Genomic DNA, 6440 nt, shown 5'->3' with positions numbered 1-6440 from the left:
TTTGCTAATGGCCTTTTGCCACCAATGGTTGGAATTTAGGCTTATGTGGAGGCTTAAGATGGCTTAACAACTAAAGAGTTTATGAGGAAACATGTATCAAATCTGAATTTATTTCATTGGTCACCTTTATGTGGCCTTTAGATTGTTAATTATGGCTAGTTTGATGGTTTGCAAATTTTTGCAAAACTTTTCTGGGGTAGCTAGAGAACCATTGAGAGATGGGAAGACCGATTGGAATCGGTTTTCTCCTTATTCTCTCTTTATTCTTCTTCTTCACTCTATTGATTTCAACAGGAAAATCTTCTTCTCAGGTATTTTTCGGAACAAATGTTACTTGTTTTGGATCTCTACAGCTTCATTTTCTTGTTTTGACCTAGAAATTTGTAAATTATGAACCAGGAAAATTGAATTACGGTTTGCCTGAAGTTACTGAGGATTCTGTTTCATCACCTATATTGAAATATAGATTTCTTGAACTCATGTTTAATTTTTACTGGCTTGAATTACTAGTGGGAACAACCTGAAAAACTTAATTGGCACAAGTAGAAGTAGACAAGTAGGTAGGGTAGAATTACTTACGACTGCTACTTATGAGTTTTGACCTACTTGTGATGTGGTCAATTGGAAACAAATTTCAAGCGACAATGTAGTGGATTGGAAAAAAATTGTGGTTAAATTGGATGAAGCTCCAGTCTTACTCGCTGTGTTGGGGACACATTTTTTGTAACTGATATGAGTCGCATTTAGTCACCCCAAGAGGGCCTCCTACCTCGGCTGATTAGCATTTGTGCATCATTTTTAGAAATTTATTTTCCTTTCAACTCATAAAAATAGGATGTTGAAGAAAGCTACATAAAAAGATTATGCTTCTTGTTAGGCTGAGGTTGTACTTGTCTTCTGAACCCATGATCTTTGAAGCTCATATAAGATATTCCTCTTTTAAAACTCTGTCGTTGATATTCTATTTTGTTTGAAAAATGTTGTGAATAAGTATATATAAGGATCAGAGTTTTGTTGTCAAAGTAGAGAACAATAGTAGATGAGAGGAGGAGATGAAATTGATGGTCGCAATTTTCTAGCATACAAATCTGGCAATCTTTAGAGTATGTGATTTTTTGGTCTAAGTTGCTAGCAGAAAGTATAAATGAACATACCACTATCATTTTTCAATGAACATTAGTTATTGAAAACTTGCCACGAATTAGCAATTATACTGATTATTCTTGGGTCTCAAAATATCCAAAATCCTCTAACGCCTTTCACCCTTTTTTCTGATTATTCTTGAACCGGTAGCTTTAACAATCGTTGACATGCTAATTTTACCTGTATTTAAAGTATTTTACCATGATCTAGGATATTGGATAAGAATATGGCAAGCTAATTGCGTTCTCTAATAGCGTGGATACATCTATTTTGCTTAGTAAGGCTTTAGTTAAGTATTTTGAGCAATCAATTTTTAAAAGATTACAATGCTGGTACGAATTCATATTATATGGGTTACTGTTCTGCAGGTTCTAGGATCAAAAGTTGTCTTACCATGATTACTATTGAGGTTATCAAAATTTTGTATGTCACTAACTACATACAATAGTAAGTTGTGATTTCGTTTAGGTAAGAAATTTAAGGGTGGTGAGCCACCTCATCCAATTAGAGAGAAGGAAAGTCTTAACTGCTTAGTTATAAGTGAAACTATAGAGGAAATTGTTGTGAACTGCAGATTAGGATCTGGTATTACCTCATAGATTTTTAGAACTCATTAGGAACTTAACTTTTAAAATTACTGAATTTCACCGAGCTGCATTACGACATGTTTAGTTAGAAGTCAGAAGTAGCGTTTAAACATTTAATAGTGTTGGTGGTAACATTCTAGTTACATACACAACTGGGAGAAATAGGCAGGTAGCATATTAGATGTGGGAAAGGCTTCTTTGGTTTACCCTGTGTTATATCTCTTTCTATTCGTTTAGTCTGCTCTGTTTGGGAGCTATTTGTAGTTCTGATTGTTTTTTATCTTCTTGGGTGTTGTCTCGTTCTTTGTTTACGGAATAAATTTGACCTATTGCACAAATGAAAAACAAACAAATACATACGGATAAATTCGTACACCGTGGCATTAATTTAGTATATTGTTCCTTACTTTAGATCTTCGGTAACGGTATCTTCTGTCTTCGTTTTATAGATTCTAATTTCCGTATTCTGGTGTTAATCGTATTTCTATCTTCGGTGTGTTTATTTCAGGAGTTTGAAGAAGCTGCTGCTGCTGCAAGGTAACATCCTTTCCGTTCTTGGATATGAACCTTCTAAGAAATTTTTGACATTCAGCGATAAACAAAAGAAAGTAAATGTTTGTCTTAGTTTGAGGTTTCTTTGTCACCTTTCCCAACCAATCTTGAACTTATACAATCTAACTATGTTTTTCCTTAGGGGTTTGATCCACAATTGAATGTTACGGCTATCAATTGAACCATTGTGCCTTTCAGGAGTATGTTCAATTTATAAAAGATCTTGCATACCTGTAATGACTTGATACTTGAGGTTAGTTTGATACATTGAATTTCTGTAACGCCGAATAACATTGATTTCTTGACTAGTACACGAGCAGTATTTAGTGTATGCAATCCACATAGTTTTGTTATGTTGAATCAACTGAGGAAATTACAGAAGGAAAACTTGCAGACCAGTATTTACTTTATGCTGATGATGGTTTAATAACCGCAGTGTTGTTCCAAGTGACTTTATAGAGCAACAAAACAGAATGTGTTCATTGTTCAAGATTCTAACTAGCTGCCATTTGCAGGAAGTTAATAGGAAAGATCAAGCTACTAGTAATGATGATTGGGAGTCCATGCCAATTGGCGTATTTTGGATAAAGTTTTATGTTGACATCTCGTAGGTTTTACGGGTAACTGGTCAAATTTGTCGCAGTTGGAGATGAGATGCTCCGATAAAGAAGATGAAATTTGTACTGGAAATGAAAGGCACATAGTTTTTTGAAATAAATTTTATTAACAAATTTGCAGATGCCAAAGAAAAGATTGTACCTTTATCAATATATTGTTAAGCTACTTATTGTTGGTTAAATTGGTTGTTCATTTTCTATTATTTAGAGCCGATTTGCGTTGCTTTTAGAGCCGATTTCCGTTGCTTTATCCATCCTTGGTTATTAACTACAATTATCCTTAGTTCGTTGTAGGTCAGAAAAAAAAAACATCTTCGGCCGCTCGCTAATGTAAGAATCGTTTTGAAGTCATAGTTGAAATTACAATCTTCAGACGAGTGTTCCATCTTTAATGTCATAATGTCGTTATTTTTCTCGCAAATTCATCCTTTATTATTTACCGATATAATCATCAGTTCGTTGTAAGTAAAAATTGCTATCTTTATACGAGTGTTCACTTTAATGTCAGTCTTTGTTCGTTATAAATTCATTTTCAGATACTCGATTTTTGTTCGTCAGATTTCACAAGTACAAAATCTTAACTTCCAATTAGAATTTAAAATCGACTCCCTGATCACATTCTTCGGAATTTAATTTCACAAGTACAAAATCTAAACTTCCAAATAGAATTTAAATCGACTCGCTGATCACATTCTTCGGAATTTCTACCAAGTCAAATGTCGATAATTATATGATCAACAAAAATTTTGGTTTGGATGGGAAAAACATTTACTAAGTTGAGGAAGAGGATTTTCCGGGACTATCTTCAGTTCATCCTGGTTAAAAAAACATCTTATACCGAGTGTCCAATTTTTAATGTTAGAATCTAGTTTATTATGAATTATTTTTTGGAAAATCGTCCTTTAGATTATTTTCGAGCAATCGACTCCCTGATCATATTCTTCGGAATTTCTACCAAGTCAAATGTCGATAATTATATCAGCAACAACAATTTTGGTTTAGAAGGAAAAAAAACATTTACTAAGTTGAGGAAGAGGATTTTTCGGGACTATATTCAGTTCATCGTGGGTTAAAAAACATCTTATACCGAGTGTCCAATTCATTTCGGACGTTAGTTCGATATAGGTCAAGAATATTGTTCATATTATCATTTCATAACCTCTTCTACTAAGTCGAAATCTTCATCTGGCTCTAAACCTACAAATATTTCTCAGATTACCCTTAATGACCTCTTCCACTAAGTCTAGAATCTTCACTGGAGCTATAAACTGACAAGTGTTTTTCATATTATCCTTAATGACCTCATCTACTAAATCAAAATCTTCATCGGAATCCTAAATATACGGATGTTGTTCATATTATCCTTAATGATTTCTTCTACTAAATCGGAATCTTCACTGAAGCTCTAAATCTACTAATGTATGTTATATTATCCTAAATAATCTCTTCTTCCACTAACTCAGAATCTTCATCGGAATCATAGACCTACCAACATTGTTCATATTATCCTCAATGTCATCTCCTCTATGTCGGAATATATACTTGAGCACTAAACCTACCAATGTTTGTCAGATTTTTTTATTGACCTCTTCCACCTATAAGTCTGAATCTTTAACGAAACCCTTAATCTATCGTCATTAAGTTTTGAAATTTTGTTTAATCGAAAGAGAATAACAGTTCTTTATTTCATTTATGATTCTTCTGATTCATTCTTATATATTTTTCGGATTTATATATAGGTAGAAGGTCGATATCAATATCCCCGTTGACATGGTTATAATGACATAATCTTGACATGGTGGCACCTTTTTCTTTAAAACATCTAAACGACGACTAATTTGAAGCTAAGATTTTGGTGACATGTTCCTCGTATGAAACTCTACATTCCTACCAAAAATGAGAGTATTCCGAAATACGAAACTTTGGATTTTGGTCTTACGAAGGTTCAAAAGAAACACACTTGTGTTCTAAAGAAACACACTTATCTCAATCCGTATGAGGATCCATAACCAATTGTCCACCATTCAAATATCTCCGCAATCCGTATGAGGATCACTGTCATCAATCTCCACCGTCCAAATTTTTTTATACAAAAACCTAAACTATTTCTCTTCTCACTTTCCTATTTCTCTTTTTTTTACTTTCTCTTTCTTCTGTTCTCCTCTCTAACTCCGCCTCAACCAAAATCCTTTCTCGTAACAGATTCTCCAAATCAAGTTTTAACACAAATCCTTGAATCCTTGTTAATCCATGAATCAAAAACCAATCAGTAATAGAAAAAAAGCCTCGAATTGAAACATTCATAACCCTAAAAATTTGATATTCTCCCTGAAATTAAAAAAAAAAAAATCCTTGTTCTGTGATAACAATTTTTCTTCAATCTACTGTCCAACGATTGAGGTCTAATCCCGATCTTAATTTGTTTTTGTTTTTGTTTTTGTTTTTGTTTTTGTTTTTGATGATATTGTTTGATTTTGATCTGAAATGGTTTCTTCTTTACTCTTTCTTAGGCAAAAGAAGAATTAATGAACAAGAAGAAGTCTTTTCATGAACCCCTAACGCTGTCTATCTTCTTTGTTGCAATAGATGTTCAATTTATTTATTTTTACTCGATCTGAAACTAGGGTTTTTCAATTTGGGGATTTTCTGACTCCGTTAGTGAAGATGATATATATAATTTATTTTAAACATGTCTCTATTTATAAATATGGTTGGTTGTTTTGAACAAAGGAAGAGTTTGTTATTATTGGGTTGGTTTATTTGTGTTCGAATTTTTTCTGGTTTTGACATGGGTTTTCAGTATTGAAATCATTAAGGTATTTAGACTGCTCAGTTTAGTGGGATGAAGAAGTTTGTTGTTTATTGTTCATCTGATTTGTTGTTGTTTTTATGTTGCAGATGAATAGAAGTGAAAACCCTAACAATGAAGTTTGGCAGGGTAGAAATGGTGCTCGACAAGGTGGTTTTTTTTTAGTTACTAGGAATATTTTTTGATGACAGATTCATTAAATTAATGATAGAATTACACAAGTAGTACACTTTCAATGTATGTATGATTTGTATAAAGTGATATGTTCTTCTATGACCGAAGTCTGTTCTAATTCGTTTGTTGGCAGCAGATGAAGCGACGTGTTGAGTATGCATGGAAGCATATTAGTGAGTTTGTGTTGCAATGTTGGTGTATATTCTTATACTTCTTAATATTTTCTTTAAGAAACTTGACATTTGTGTAATGAATGTCATCTCTGTTGATCTACTTTTGTGTAAATGACTAACAGGTTAGTAAACTGTTGCCTATCTACAATGCTGCCAAGGAAAAAAGAAAGACTAAGAAGAGCTGCAGGTAATATCACAATCAACAAAATGAAACATCATTGGCTTCCTAGACTTGATAATGTTTTGCCTATTTTAATGATTTGGTCTCGTTTTATATAGAAGAATGGAGAAGACTTTATTTTGTTTGTGTTTGGATGGGAAACCTGGAATAAAGATGTGGAAGTCCCAATTATAGGTCGGTATATCAACCATTATTAGTGCATTC

General features: G+C 33.1%; 1 long non-coding RNA gene across 1 annotated transcript; it reads left to right on the top strand.

The window, feature by feature from the left end:
- Positions 1–5273: 5273 nt before the first annotated feature.
- On the top strand, positions 5274–6204 carry LOC113342220. Its single transcript, XR_003356518.1, has 4 exons — positions 5274–5299; positions 5798–5858; positions 6019–6055; positions 6178–6204. It is a non-coding gene; the product is annotated as an uncharacterized LOC113342220 (long non-coding RNA).
- The last annotated feature ends 236 nt before the right edge of the window (positions 6205–6440 follow it).

The sequence above is a fragment of the Papaver somniferum genome, unplaced genomic scaffold (assembly GCF_003573695.1).
Source record: "Papaver somniferum cultivar HN1 unplaced genomic scaffold, ASM357369v1 unplaced-scaffold_35, whole genome shotgun sequence".
Taxonomy (NCBI): Eukaryota; Viridiplantae; Streptophyta; class Magnoliopsida; order Ranunculales; family Papaveraceae; genus Papaver; species Papaver somniferum.
The sequence above is the reverse complement of the archived record's forward strand: the minus strand, read 5'-3'. Positions and strand labels throughout refer to the sequence as shown.